Here is a 14,653-nt window from a genome sequence, read left to right as displayed (position 1 = left end):
TATTCCAAAGCAACTAAAAATATAAATTTCTGAAGGGTTATTGATTTATATAAATAAAGGAATTTCTCCTTTAGGAGATTCTAGTACCAATGAAGTGACAAGTCCAGACTCAAACAAAATGCAACCTTGCAGCTTGAGGAATCAGATGATAAAATATCAGGAAAAAGAAACCTGCTGTAACAAAATAAATAGCCATTGACTGGGCAATGGCTAAACTAATCATGGAACAAGAATGTGATAAAATACTGGGTTTTAAAAAATAATAATAATATGAAAAATTCAGAGAAATTTGCAAGACTTGTGATGCTCTGTGAAATAACTAGAGTACTTATGCCCAATAACTACACTGCATACAAAAAGAATAAAAGAGGAGACAGAGCCAAAATGGCAGAATAAAGGCAGGAACTCCCCCCACTTATTTCAAATCTCTTCAAATTCCTCTAAATAATGACTCTAAACAGTGCCAAAATACACAAAAAGACAGAGCACTACCATTTTCCAGACAATGACAACTTAGAAAGTCAGCAGGAAGGGTTTGTGGCACCAGGGTAAGAGACCAGAGCATAGTCCCAGTGTGCAGTGCAGTCCTAGTTCTAGGTCATGGCACCCAGTGCTAGCAAAGTCCGAATGGACCTAGGGCCCTCTACATCAGAAGTAGCACTGGAAGTTTTTAGTCCTTTTAGCCCAGAGATGCAAAAGAGGGCTTGGAAAGTCAGCACAAAGCTTGTCAGTAGTGTGAGAGTACCTTGGGAAGCCAGCATAGCAGGAAACGACTTGGGCAGTAGTGGTGGTAACAGCTCCTGAAGCCTCAGCTCACAGGAGGTCTTTTTCCCAGCAGGAAGAACTGAAGCTTTAGCACATCGGAACTTACAGCTCCAGGGCAGAAAAGATGGTTTGTGGTTAGATTCCTAGAAGGAAAACTATTCACAAACCACAAGCACAAAACCACTGCTTGGGACAGTGCACCCTCCATTAGCTGTTAAACAGTTAAAAGCTGAGTAATAGGCTAGGAAAATGAACAAACAACAAAAAAAAATTTCTGACAACCTACTATATAAAGTTATACATACTACATAAAAGTTTATATACATTCCATATAGAGATACTATGGTGATAAGGAAGATCGAACACACTCAGAAGATTATAACAAAATCAAAGTTCCCACATCCAAAGCCTCCAAGAAAAATAAGAATTTGTCTCAGGCCATGGAAAAGCCCAAGAAGGATTTTGAAAATTAATTAATAGAAAGAAGAAAAATTAGGAGGAAAATTGGGAGTGGTGCCAAAGGAAATACAAAAAGATAATAAGGAAGAATGCCTTAAAAAAGCAAAATTGGCCAAATGCAAAAGGAAGTACAAAAAGGTTGTCAAGGAAAATAATTTCTTTAAAAAATTAAAATTGAACAAATGGAAGCTAATGATTTTATGAGAAATCAAGATTCAATAAAGCAAAACCAAAAGAATGAAAAAAATAGAAGCAAAAATGTGAAATATCTCATTAGAAAAACAACTGACCTGGAAAATAGATCCAGGAGAGATCATTTAAAAATTATTGGTCTACCTGAAAGTCACAAAGAGCTTAGACATTATCTTTCAAGAAACTGCCAAGGAAAACTATCCTGATATTCTAGAACCAGAGGTAAAATTAAAATTGAAATAATCCATCCCAATTACTTTCTAAAAGAGATCTCAAAATGAAAATTCCCAGGAATCTTATAGTCAAATTATGGAAATCTCAGGTCAAGGAGAAAACTATTGCAAGCCCCCAGAAAGAAACAATTCAAATACATTGGAGCCACAATCAAGACAAGATTTAGCAGCTTCTAAATTAAAGGATCAGAGGACTTGGAATATGACATTCTGGAGAGCAATGGAACTAGAATGACAACCAAGAATCACCTACCCAGCAAAACTGAGTATAATTCTTCAGAGAAAAAGGTGGTCATTCAATAAAACAGAGGGTTTTTAAGCATTCATGATGAAAAGACCAGACCTGAATGGGAAATATGATTTTCAAATATAGGACTCTAGAGAAGCATAAGGAGGTAATGAACAAAGTGGATTATCATAAAGAACTTAAGATTTGTTTGTTATTATTTCTATATGGGAGGATGATACTTGTAACTCATTAGAACTTTCTCACTATTATGGCATTAGAAGAAGTATATGTAGATAGAGGACAGTTGTTAAGTTGAATGTGAAGTGATAATATCTTTTAAAAAATGAAACTAAGGGGTGAGGGAAATGTACTGGAAGAAAGGAAAAGGGAGAAGTAGAATGGTACAAATTATCTATCATAAAAGAAGCAAGAAAAATGAAAGCAGGGGCAGCTAGGTGGCGCAGTAGATAGAGCACCAGCCTTGAATTCAGGAGGACCTGAGTTCAAATGTAGCCTCAGACACTTCACACTTCCTAGCTGTGTGACCCTGGGCAAGTCACTTAACCCCAGCCTAACCCCAGCCTCAGGGGGAAAAAACAAACTAACAAACAAACAAAAACAAAACCCGAAAGCAGAAGTCTCATCAGAATTGGCTAAAAAGGAAATAACATACACATTCAATGTAAGTACAGAAATCTATCTTATCCTGCAGGAAAGTAGCAGGAGAATTGGATATGGGAAGGGAGGGAGGGTAATAGAAGAGAGGGCATATTGGGAGAGGGAGTGGTCAAAAGCAAAACCCTTTTGGGGAGGATCAGGGTAAAAGAAGAGAGATAAAATAAAGGGGGGAACATAGCATTAGTAACTGTAAAAAGAATTCTGAAGCAAATTTTTCAGGATAAGACTGCATTTTTTAAACCTATAGAGAATTGAATCAAATTTATAAAAAATAAGAGCCATGCCCCAATTAATAAATGATCAAAAGATATGAACTATGCCCAAAGGGTAATAAAATCATTTATATCCTTTGAACTAACAATATCACTAATAGGCATGAATCCCCCAAAAAGATTTTTATTTTTATTTTTAGTTAAAGCTTTTTATTTTCAAAACATATGCATGGATAATTTTTCAACACTGACCTTTACATAGCCTTGTGTTCCAATTTTTCCCCTCCTTCCCCACTCTCTCCCCTAGATGGCAAGTAATAAAATATATGTTATACATGTTAAAATATATGTTAAATTCAAAATATGTAAATATACTTATACAGTTCTCTTGCTGCACAAGAAAAATCAGATCAAAAAGGAAAGAAAATGAATAAGAAAACCAAAGTCCAGCAAACAACAACAAAAAGAGTAAGAATGTTATGTTGTGATACACTCTCAGTTCCCACAGTCCTCTCTCTGGTATAGATGGCTCTCATCATCACAAGATCATTGAAACTGATCTCAATGATCTCACTGAAAAGAGCCACATCCATCAGAATTGATCATCCTTTAATATTAATGTTGCTGTGTTCAATGATTTCCTGGTTCTGCTCATTTCACTTAGCATTACTTCATGTAAGTCTCTCTAGGTCTTTCTAAACTCATCCTGTTGATAGTTCCTTATAAAACAATACTATTCCACTACACTCATACCATAACTTATTCAGCCATTCCCCAACTGATGGGCATTCACTCAGTTTCCAATTTCTTGACACTACAAAAAAGGCTGCCACAAACATTTTTGCACATGCGAGCCTCTTTCCTTCAAGATCTCTTTGGGATATAGGCCCAGTAGTAGCATTACTGGATCAAAGAGTATGCACAGTTTGCTAACTTTTTGAACAAAATTCCAAAGTGCTCTCCAGAATGGTTGGATCTGTTCACAACTCCACCCACAATATATTAGTGCCCCAGTTTTTCCACATCTCCGTCAACATTCATCATTATCTTTTCCTGTCATCTTAGCCAATCTGAGAGGTGTGTAGTGATACCTCAGAGTTGTCTTAATTTGTATTTCTTTGATCAACGACAATTTAGACAAATTTCATATAACTAGAAATGGTTTTAATTTCCTCATTTGAAAATTGTTCATATCCTTTGACCATTTATCAATTAGAAAAAGGGTTGAATTCTTATAAATTTGACTCAATTCTCTATATATTTTAGAAATGAGGCCTTTATCAGAATGTTTAAATATAAAAATGTTTTCCCAATTTACTGCTTCTCTTCTAATCTTATCTACATTAATTTTGTTTTTACAAAAGCTTTTTAGCTTAGTATACTCAAAATGATCTATTTGTTGTTCAATTACGAGTTCCAGCTCTTATTTGGCCACAAATTCCTTTCTTCTCCACAGATCAGAGACGTAAATTATCCTATATTCTTCTAATTTGCTTATAATATCACTCTTTGCGTCTAAATAATGAATCCATTTCAACCTTATCTTGGTATATGGTGTGAAGTGTGGATCACTGACTAGTTTCTGCCATACTCTGCCAGCCAATTTTCCCAGAAGGTTTTGTCAAATAGTGAGTTCTTATCCCAAAAGCTGGAGTCTTTGGGTTTGTCAAACACTAGATTGCTATAGTTACTGAGTATTTTGTTCTGTGAACCTAACTATTCTATTTCTTAGCCAGTAGAAAATGCTTTTGATATAATATAGTTTTAGGTCTGGCACAGCTAAGCAACCTTCACTGGCATTTTTTTTTTCATTAATTCCCTTAAAATTCTTGACCTTTTTTTCTTCCTGATGAACTTTGCTATTATTTTTTCTCCATCTGTAAAATAATTTCTTGGAAATTTGATTGGTATGGTAATAAATAAGTAAATTAATTTAGGTAGTATTGACATTTTTATTATATTCTCTTGGCCTACCCAAGAGCACATGATATCATATCTGTACCATATCTGTGTCATAAAAGGAATTTGGTAGGAGTTCTTCTCTCCCTATTTTTTCAATAGTTTATATAGTATTGGAATTAATTGTTCTTTAAATGTTTGCTAGAATTCACATGTAAATCCATTTGGTCTTGAAGATTTTTTCCTTAGGAAGTTGATTATTAGCTTGTTCTATTTCTTTTTCTAAAATGGCACTATCTAAATAATTTATTTCCTCTCTGTTAACCTGAGCAATCTCTATTTTTGTAGATATCCCTCCCTTTACACTTAGATTATCAAATTTATTGACATATAATTGGGCAAAATAGCTCCTAATTATTGCTCTAATTTCCTCTTCATTGGTGGGAAGTTCTCCCTTTTCATTTTTGAGACTAATAATTTGATTTTCTTTTTTCCTTTTTCTAATCAAATTAACTAAGGAATATCTATTTTGTTGGGTTTTTTCCCATAAAACCAACTCTTAGTTTTATTAATTACTTCAATAGTTGTCTGATTTTCAATTTTATTAATCTCCCCTTTAATTTTCAGAATTCCAAATTTGGTATTTAATTAATTTATTCTTTTCCTAACTTTTTTAGTTGTAAGCCCAATTCACTGATCTACTCTTTCTCTATTTTATGCAAGTAAACATCTAGAGATATAAAATTTCCCCTAACAATCGCTTTGGCTGCAACCCACAAATTTTGATATGTTGTCTCACTATTATCATTCTCTTGGATGAAGTTATTGGTTGTGACTATGATTTGTTATTTTACCCATTCATTCTTTAGGATTAGATTATTTAGTTTTCAATTAATTTTTGGTCTATTTTTCTCTGGCCTTTTATTGCATGTAGTTTTTTATTGCATCATGATCTGAAAAAATGAATTTATTATTTTTGCCTTTCTGCATTTGATTTTGAGGTTTTTATGCTCTAATATATGGTCAATTTTTATATAGGTTCCATCAACCACCAAGAAAAAAGTATACTCCTCTCTCCATTTAATTTTCTCCAGAGATCTATCATACCTAACTTTTCTAACATTCTGCTTACCTCCTTAATTTCCTTCTTATTTATTTTGTAGTTCGATTTCTCTAGTTCTGAGAGAGCGATGTTGAGTATAGTTTTGCTGTCTATTTCTTCTTCTTGTAGCTTTTAACTTCTCTAAGAATCTAGATGCTATACCACTTGGTGCATATATATTTAGTATTGATATTGCTTCATTATCTATGGTATCCTTTACCAAGAAATAGTTTCCTTTCTTATCTCTTTTAATTAGATCTATCTTTGTTTTTACTTGATCTGAGATCTGGATCATTACCCTGCTTCAAAAAGATTTTTAAAAAAGGAAAAAAATATATTTACAACAACTCTCTTCTCAAGGCAAAAAAAAAAAAAAAAAAAAAAAAAAAAAAAAAAAGGAAACTGGGGGGATGCCCATCAATTAAGGATTAACTGAATAAATTGTGATGTCTGATTATGGTAGAATATTATTGTTCTATGGGAAATGATGAGCAAGATGCTCTCAGAAAAACCTGGAAAGTCCTCCATGAACTCAGGCAAAGTGAAATGTACCATATATTATGTACATTTTAATAGCAATGTTCTGGGATGACCAGCTGTAAATGGCTTTGCTATTCTTAACAATACAATAACCCACCACTTTTCTGAAGCACTTATAATGAAAAATCATATCTATAATCAGGGAAAGAATTGATTGTGTTTGAATACAAATTGAAGCATACACTTTCCATATCTCTATACTTTTTTCTTGAGGATTTTTTCTTTGGGGGGGGGGGAGGAAATCTGTGTTTTCTTTCACAACATGAATTGCATGGCAATATTTTACATAATTTTCTTATTGAGGGCTGAAGATGGTAATAAGGAAGAGAATTTGGAACTCCAAATTTTTAAAACAAATGTAAAAAAAAAATTAAATGTAACTGAAGAAAAATAATTTTCTTTTTTCTTTTTTTTCTTTTCTTTTTTTTTTTTGAGGCTGGGGTTAAGTGACTTGCCCAGGGTCACACAGCTAGGAAGTGTTAAGTGTCTGAGACCAGATTTGAACTCGGGTCCTCCTGAATTCAAGGCTGGTGCTCTATCCACTGCACCACCTACCTGCCCCTAAATAATTTTCTTTTAAAAAAAAAAGAATATAAAACAAAGCTGAACTATGTTTATTTATAATTACCAAGTTTGGACCCCTAAAATAGATGGGAAAATGCGCCTTACTCCTTTCTACTGGACTAAGTATAGAAATTTGTCATAAGATATAGATAAGTCAAGGTGTCCTTTAATTCTGCTGTGTTTTTCCTCCCATTATTTAATGAAAACCTTACTATATTATATTGAGCAAAAATAAGGAAACTAATGTAAAACAAACAAAACAAACAAAAAAACACAAAATAAACAAAAACATTCCAGATTCCACTTTGATTTTGTGTGTTTGTATATATGTATCATGTGTGTATTGACACATATGTACATATCTTATACATAATATATTTCAAATTTTTAAAAGCCAATTTAAACATAGTTCACTTTCAATTATAACTTTTTAAAAATTAAGCTTTTCTGCCAGAGGTTCAATGTTTCAATTAATATAAAAACAAATTAAAAAAAAACCCAAACTGTTAGAATTTAATTCAATGCAACAAACATTTAAAAAGCAGCTATTATATATGAGATACAATGATAGATGCTGACTAAACTATCTCAAAGAGATTAAACTATATCAAATTCAGACCAAAACAATACAATGTATGCATTAGAGTACAATTAATACAGACAAATACAAGGAATCCAGTATCCTATTATCTTTATAAATGAGAAAAATAGGTGAGAGACTGTCAACAGTGAAGGCCAGGAAAAACAGCTCCATCAAAATGAAAAATACACCATCATTTAAAAAAAAATGTGTCATGCTGACATTCAAAACATATAATATGAAAGAACATTTTTTTTTTCTTTTTCTGTTACATTTCATTTCATGAAATTCTGTCTACCTTGAATTTTCACTTTAGAATATCAAAGTATAACTTTTAAGAATTAGGTAAGAGGCAGAGAATTATCCACATCCCATTTATTGTTAGAATTTCCTGTTTCTTTCAGAGTTGCTGTATCATGTCATATGGGCATATAAAACCTTATGCAAAAATGTGTATACACACACACACACACACACGTACACACACACACACACCCCATATACATGTCAGTTATGCTAGGTTTCATTACCCTAGCCCTAAAACTCTCTCATCTTCCAAACTTTCCTATTTCTCTCAAGGACACCAGAGCATTCGGCATTTATAGCAAGATCACTGGCACCTTTAATTCCACATTCTTTCATGCCACATAACTAAACAGATGAAGATTGTCATTTCTACCTCTATAATATTTATTCTCTGCTTCACTTCTTCAGCACAAATAGCTACCCTACCTTTGGTGATCTAGACCATTTCCAGTTTATCCTCCACATGACTGCTAAAGTGATTTTCTAAAACACAGATCTGACCACACCTCTGCTCAGCACTTTGCTGACACATGCTCCCTGACTGTATATTTCTTGAAGACAACAGAGTCTATCTTTAAAAACAAAAATATATAATAAATAATAATAGTATCAAGAGCATTGAACTGTCCTAAATAATGGCAAACAATGAATTTGTTTAATCCAGCTTAGAAAGTAAAGAATAGAGATGTTTATTTTTCCTTCATTTGTTCATGGAGTATTTTTTTTTAGTTCAACAGCATTTGTTGTATGACCATTAGCAAAGCAATATCAAAGCAAGCAGCTGATCAGAGAATGAAAATAATCTTACTTATTGAACTGATTATTATAATAATTTAAAAAGACTTATTCTACCTTTATATCAGATAAAATGAAAAGCTGTTCAAAGCAGTAGTCAATTTGAAAGCATCATATTTATTCTTCAAATCAAAATCCTCCATGTGGAGGTATGTAGAGTTACAAAATAGTAATAATTTGCTCCCAAAATGCTTACTCAGCCAGCTATATCTGCTTTACCCCTTTGAAAAAAATCTGGGGGGGGGGGGGGCGAGCCAAGATGGCGGAGAAGATACACGTGAATTTGTAAGCTCCCTCATTACCAATTAGTTAAATCAGTCTCAAAATAACACTGGACTGATAAAAACCACAAAGATTAGAAAGCACAACTTACCAGGTGAAGAAAATGTGGAATTTAAACAGAAAAGGTCGGTTCCGAGGGGAGGAAAATAAAAAAGACCAGCACAGATAAGGTTGAGTGCTAACACACTGTGCCAATCAGGCTAGAGAGAACTCTGGGATCAGAGACGCCACTGAGATAGAGGAATCTGACACAGGCTGTTAGCTCTTCTCTCCTTATAAAACAGCAGATCAGAAGAGAAATCAAGCCACTTTAAAATATAAAGCCAGATCCTAGAACCACCGCAATCCATAAGTGACCTAATAGATCTCGGCACTACTGTGCAGCTGCCTTCTGCTACCTGGGGCTTCTTCTTGGAGTAGTTAAGAGCCTGAACAATGGGGGACACAGCCCGAGGCAGCCTCTAATCCACATAGTTTGGGGCTCAGCCTGAGGCAGTGGAATTCTAGCAGCCTCAGAATTCCCAGAGAAGCCAAATTCCCAGAGAAGTGGAACCTTTGTAGTAGGGACTGTAGTTTCTGGGCAGACACTTCCGGTTTGAGTACAGGGGCTTTTCATGTCAGCTGCTGATATCCACGGCCCCAAGGGAGGAATTAGCTGGGGTTTGTGACTTTCAGCCTTAAACCTTAGGGCAGTCGCTAGGCCACACAGCAGGGTCCTTCACTGGGCACTCCTCATAGCGCAGCAGTACTAATCACCTCTGAGGCATTTCCAGGGAAGAGGAAGGGGAACTCTCTCCCAGAGCTCTCTCTTAGCCCAGTCACAGGATTGTTGCATTCTACCTCTGGTCTGGGAGGAAGCTGGTAAATAAATAAATAAACTTCTTACCCCAAGGACAAACCCCAACAGATTTTTAACAATGAGTAAGAAGTTGAAGAGAATGATTAACACCTTCTACACACAGAAAGAGTGGGGTCCCCAAGGAAGCTAACACCAGACAGTCTCCGGTTAAAAAAATCACAGGAAAGTAGGATTTCTGAATTGGAAAAGATAAAAAATTCTCAAGAAAGTAGGATTTCTGAATTGGCAAAGATAAAAAATTCTCAAGAAAGTAGGATTTCTGAATTGGAAAAAGAAGATAACTCACTAAAAAAAATTTAGTGAAATGGAAAAAAATTCAACAGAGCAAAATAATTCATTTAAAAACTCAATTAGGCATATACAAAAAGAACTAAAAAATGCGAATGAAGAAAATAACTCATTAAAAATCAGGATGGAACAAATAGAAATGAATGATTCATTGAGAAACCAATAAGCAGTCAAACAAAACAAAAAAATGAAAAGCTGGAAAATAACGTTAAATATTTACTGGGAAAATCTATAGACCTGGAAAATAGATATAAGAGAGATAATCTGAGGATCATTGGACTTTCCGAAAACTATGATCAAAAAAAGATCCTAGATTCTATTTTACATGAAATCATCAAAGAGAACTGTCCAGAGATAATAGAAACAGAAGGGAAAATAGGTGTTGAAAGAATTCATCTAACACCTTCTGAAAAAGACCCTAAAAAAATAACTCTATGGAACATTGTGGCTAAGCTGCAGAACTACCAAACTAAGGAAAAAAATATTGCAAGCAGTGAGGAAAAAACAATTCAAATAAAAAGGTGCCATAATAAGGGTCACACAAGATCTGGCTGCCTCCACATTAAAGGATCGAAGGGTCTGTAACCTGATATTCCGAAAGGCAAAAGAACAAGGATTGCAACCAAGAATAAAATGCCCAGCTAAGTTTAGCATTTTCTTCCATGGAAGAAGATGGTCATTTAATGAAACAGAGGAATTCCATTTGTTTCTAAGGAAAAAACCAGACTAAAACAAAAAATTTGATCTACATCCACAATACTGAAGAGAAGCAGAAAAAGGTAAAAAGAACTCTTGGAACTGTATCTCTCTTGTGGATATACAGAAAGTCCATATGGATAATTTGATTTTACTGATATAATATAAAAAAAAAAGGGAAATAGTGCGGGGAAGGGGATAGTATCAGAAAATGGGGAAGGAGTGATAAAAAGAGGGAAACTACATCCCAGGAAGAGGCATAGAAAATCTACCACATCTGAGGGAATTTAGAGAGGGGGAGAATCATTGTGTGAATCTTACTCTCATCAGAGTAGGCTCAAAGAGTAAATAATTGACATATTTGTTTTTCAGAGAATTCTCTCTCACCTCATTAAAAGGGGGGAGAGGAAAAGGGAAAAGGAAAAGGGGAATAAGGGAAGGGTACAAGAAAGGGTAAGGGACTTAAAAGGAGGGGGAAGGGATACTAAAAAGGGAGGGCTGCACGTCACAAGTGGAGTCTATAAATTAAATATTGGGGAAGGGGTTCAGGGGGGGTCAAGGGAAAAAAAGCATAATCTGGGGATAATATGATGGCAGGAAATATAGAATTAGTCATTTTAACTGTAAATGTGAATGGGATAAACTCTCCCATTAAATGGAGGCGGATAGCAGACTGGATCAAAAGTCAGAACCCTACAATATGTTGTTTACAGGAAACACACTTAAAGCAGGGAGATACATACAGAGTAAAGGTAAAAGGTTGGAGCAGAATCTATTTGTAACGTGCTCTCCTGGCAGTTACAATTACTAGCTTAATAACCGGTAGCGCACTCAAGAACAACCATGTGTAATCTTAAAAGCCTTTATTATACCTACTCACATAATGCCCTAACTGATGCCCTGACTTGTTGGTTCCCGAGTGAACACCTGGTCAGAAGACCCATGTGTTCACTACCAAAACTCTTACCTCTTTTGGCTATCCATCTTGGCTTGGCCACCCAGGCTAGGGAGCCAGGGTGGAGAGCGCCAGGTTAAAGAGAGCGCTTGCTGCCTGCAGTGGGCTTACATAGGGCCTGTGAGGTCACACACACAGCCAATCAGCGAGAGAGTCACCCATTACGAAGCTATCTCAATATGGCCAGGATCCCGCCCAAGGGCAGTCCTAATATCCACAGAAATTACTTCCGGGCCTCAATCTCCCGATGCGCTGTGGCACCCATTTAAAGGCCCCTTACATCTATTATGCTTCAGGTAAAGCCAAAAAAGCAGGGGTTGCCACCCTTATCTCAGATCAAGCAAAAGCAGAAATTGATCTAATTAAAAGAGATAAGGAAGGAAATTATATCCTGCTAAAAGGTAGCATAAAAAATGCAGCCATATCAATACTAAACATATATGCATCAAATGGTATAGCATCTAACTTTCTAAAGGAAAAGTTAAGAAAGTTGCAAGAAGAAATAGACAGTAAAACTATAATAGTGGGAGATCTCAACCTTGCACTCTCAGATTTAGACAAATCAAACCACAAAACAAACAACAAAGAAATTTAAAAAGTAAATAGAACATTAGAAAAACTAGGTATGATAGACCTTTGGAGAAAACTGAATGGTGATAGAAAGGAATATACTTTCTTCTCAGCAGTTCATGGAACTTATACAAAAATTGACCATATATTAGGACATAAAGATCTCAAAATTAAATGCAGGAAGGCAGAAATAATAAATGCCTTCTTCACAGATCACAATGAAAGAAAAACTACATTCAATAAGAAGTTAGGGGTAAATAGACTAAAAAGTAATTGGAAACTGAATATCATCCTAAAGAATGACTGGGTGAAACACCAAATTATAGAAACAATTAATAATTTCATCGAAGATAATGACAATGATGAGACATCATATCAAAATTTGTGGGATGCAGCTAGAGCAGTAATAAGGGGAAATTTTATATCTTTAGAGGCTTATTTGAACAAAATAAGGAAAGAGAAGATTAATGAATTGGGCCTGCAACTTAAAAAGTTAGAAAAAGACCAAATTAAAAACTCCCAACCAAAAACCAAACTTGAAATACTAAAATTAAAGGGAGAAATTAAAAATATTGAAAGTAAAAAAATAATTGAATTAATAAATAAAACCCAGAATTGGTTTTATGAAAAAGCCAATAAAACAGATAAAACTTTGGTAAATCTGATCAGAAAAAGGAAAGAGGAAAATCACATTGTTAGTCTTACAAATGAAAAGGGGGATCTTTCCACCAATGAAGAGGAAATTAGAGAAATAATGAGTTACTTTGCCTAACTTTATGCCAATAAATTTGATAACTTAATTGAAATGGATGACTTCCTCCAAAAAGATAGGCTTCCTAGATTAACAGAGGAGGAGATAAAATGCTTAAATAGTCCCATTTCAGAAAAAGAAATAGAACAATCTATTAATCAACTCCCCAGGAAAAAATCGCCAGGACCAGATAGATTTACATGTGAATTCCACCAAACATTTAAAGAACAATTAGCCCCAATGTTATATAAACTATTTGAAAAAATAGGGGATGGAGTCCTACCAAACTCCTTTTATGACACAGACAAGATACTGATACCTAAACCAGGTAGATCGAAAACTGAGAAAGAAAACTATAGACCAATTTCCTTAATGGATATTGATGCTAAAATCTTAAATAAGATATTAGCAAAAAGACTTCAGAAAGTCATCCCCCGAGGATAATACATTATGACCAAGTAGGATTTATACCAGGAATGCAGGGCTGGTTTAATATTAGGAAAACTATTAATATAATTGACCATATTAATAATCAAATAAATAAAAACCATATGATCATCTCAATAGATGCAGAAAAAGCATTTGATAAAATACAACATCCATTCCTATTAAAAACACTTGAGAGTATAGGAATAAATGGACAATTCCTTAGAATAATCAGGAGCATATATTTAAGACAGTCAGTAAGCATAATATGTAATCGAGATAAACTGGAACCTTTCCCAGTAAGATCAGGAGTGAAACAAGGTTGCCAACTATCACCATTACTATTCAATATTGTATTAGAAATGGTAGCCTCGGCAATAAGAGTCGAGAAAGAGATTAAAGGAATAAGAGTAGGTAATGAGGAAATCAAACTGTCAGTCTTTGCAGATGATACTTAGAAAACCCCAGAGATTCTAATAAACAGTTATTAGAAATAATTCACAACTTAAGCAAAGTAGCTGGATACAAAATAAATCCACATAAATCCTCAGCATTTTTATATATCACCAACAAAATACAACAGCAAGAGATACAAAGAGAAATTCCATTCCAAACAAATGTTGAGAGTATAAAATATCTGGGAATCCATCTACCAAAGAAAAGTCAGGAATTATATGAACAAAATTACAAAACACTTGCCACAAAAATAAAGTCAGATTTAAATAATTGGAAAGAAATTCAGTGCTCTTGGATAGGCCGAGCGAATATAATAAAGATGACAATACTCCCCAAACTAATCTATTTATTTAGTGCTATATCAACCAGACTCCCAAGAAACTATTTTAATGACCTAGAAAAAAATAACACAAAATTCATATGGAAGAATAAAAGGTCGAGAATTTCAAGGGAACTAATGAAAAAAAAAAAGTCAGATGAGGGTGGTCTAGGTGTACCTGATCTAAAGCTATATTATATAGCAGCAGTCACCAAAACCATTTGGTATTGGCTAAGAAACAGACCAGTCGATAAGTGGAAGAGATTAGGTACAAAGGATAAAAAAGGGTGCATCTATAGCAATCTAGTGTTTGACAAACCCAAAGATACCAACATTTGGGATAAAAAATCATTATTTGAAAGAAAACTGTTGGGAAAACTGGAAATTATTATGGCAGAAATTAGATATGGATCCACACTTAACACCATATACCAAGATAACATCAAAATGGATCTATGATTTAGGCATAAAGAATGAGATCATAACTAGATTAGAGG

The 14,653-nt window shown here is 34.4% G+C and overlaps 1 protein-coding gene across 1 annotated transcript in view; it reads right to left on the bottom strand.

Moving 5' to 3' along the window:
* Positions 1-14,653, bottom strand: part of TBC1D5 (TBC1 domain family member 5) — a 578,427-nt gene that overhangs the window by 467,669 nt on the left and 96,105 nt on the right. The gene's annotated exons all lie outside the window — the stretch shown is intronic.

Source organism: Sminthopsis crassicaudata, chromosome 5 (assembly GCF_048593235.1).
Source record: "Sminthopsis crassicaudata isolate SCR6 chromosome 5, ASM4859323v1, whole genome shotgun sequence".
NCBI lineage: Eukaryota > Metazoa > Chordata > Mammalia > Dasyuromorphia > Dasyuridae > Sminthopsis > Sminthopsis crassicaudata.
Note: the sequence above shows the minus strand (reverse complement) of the source record. Positions and strands in the feature narration are given on the sequence as shown.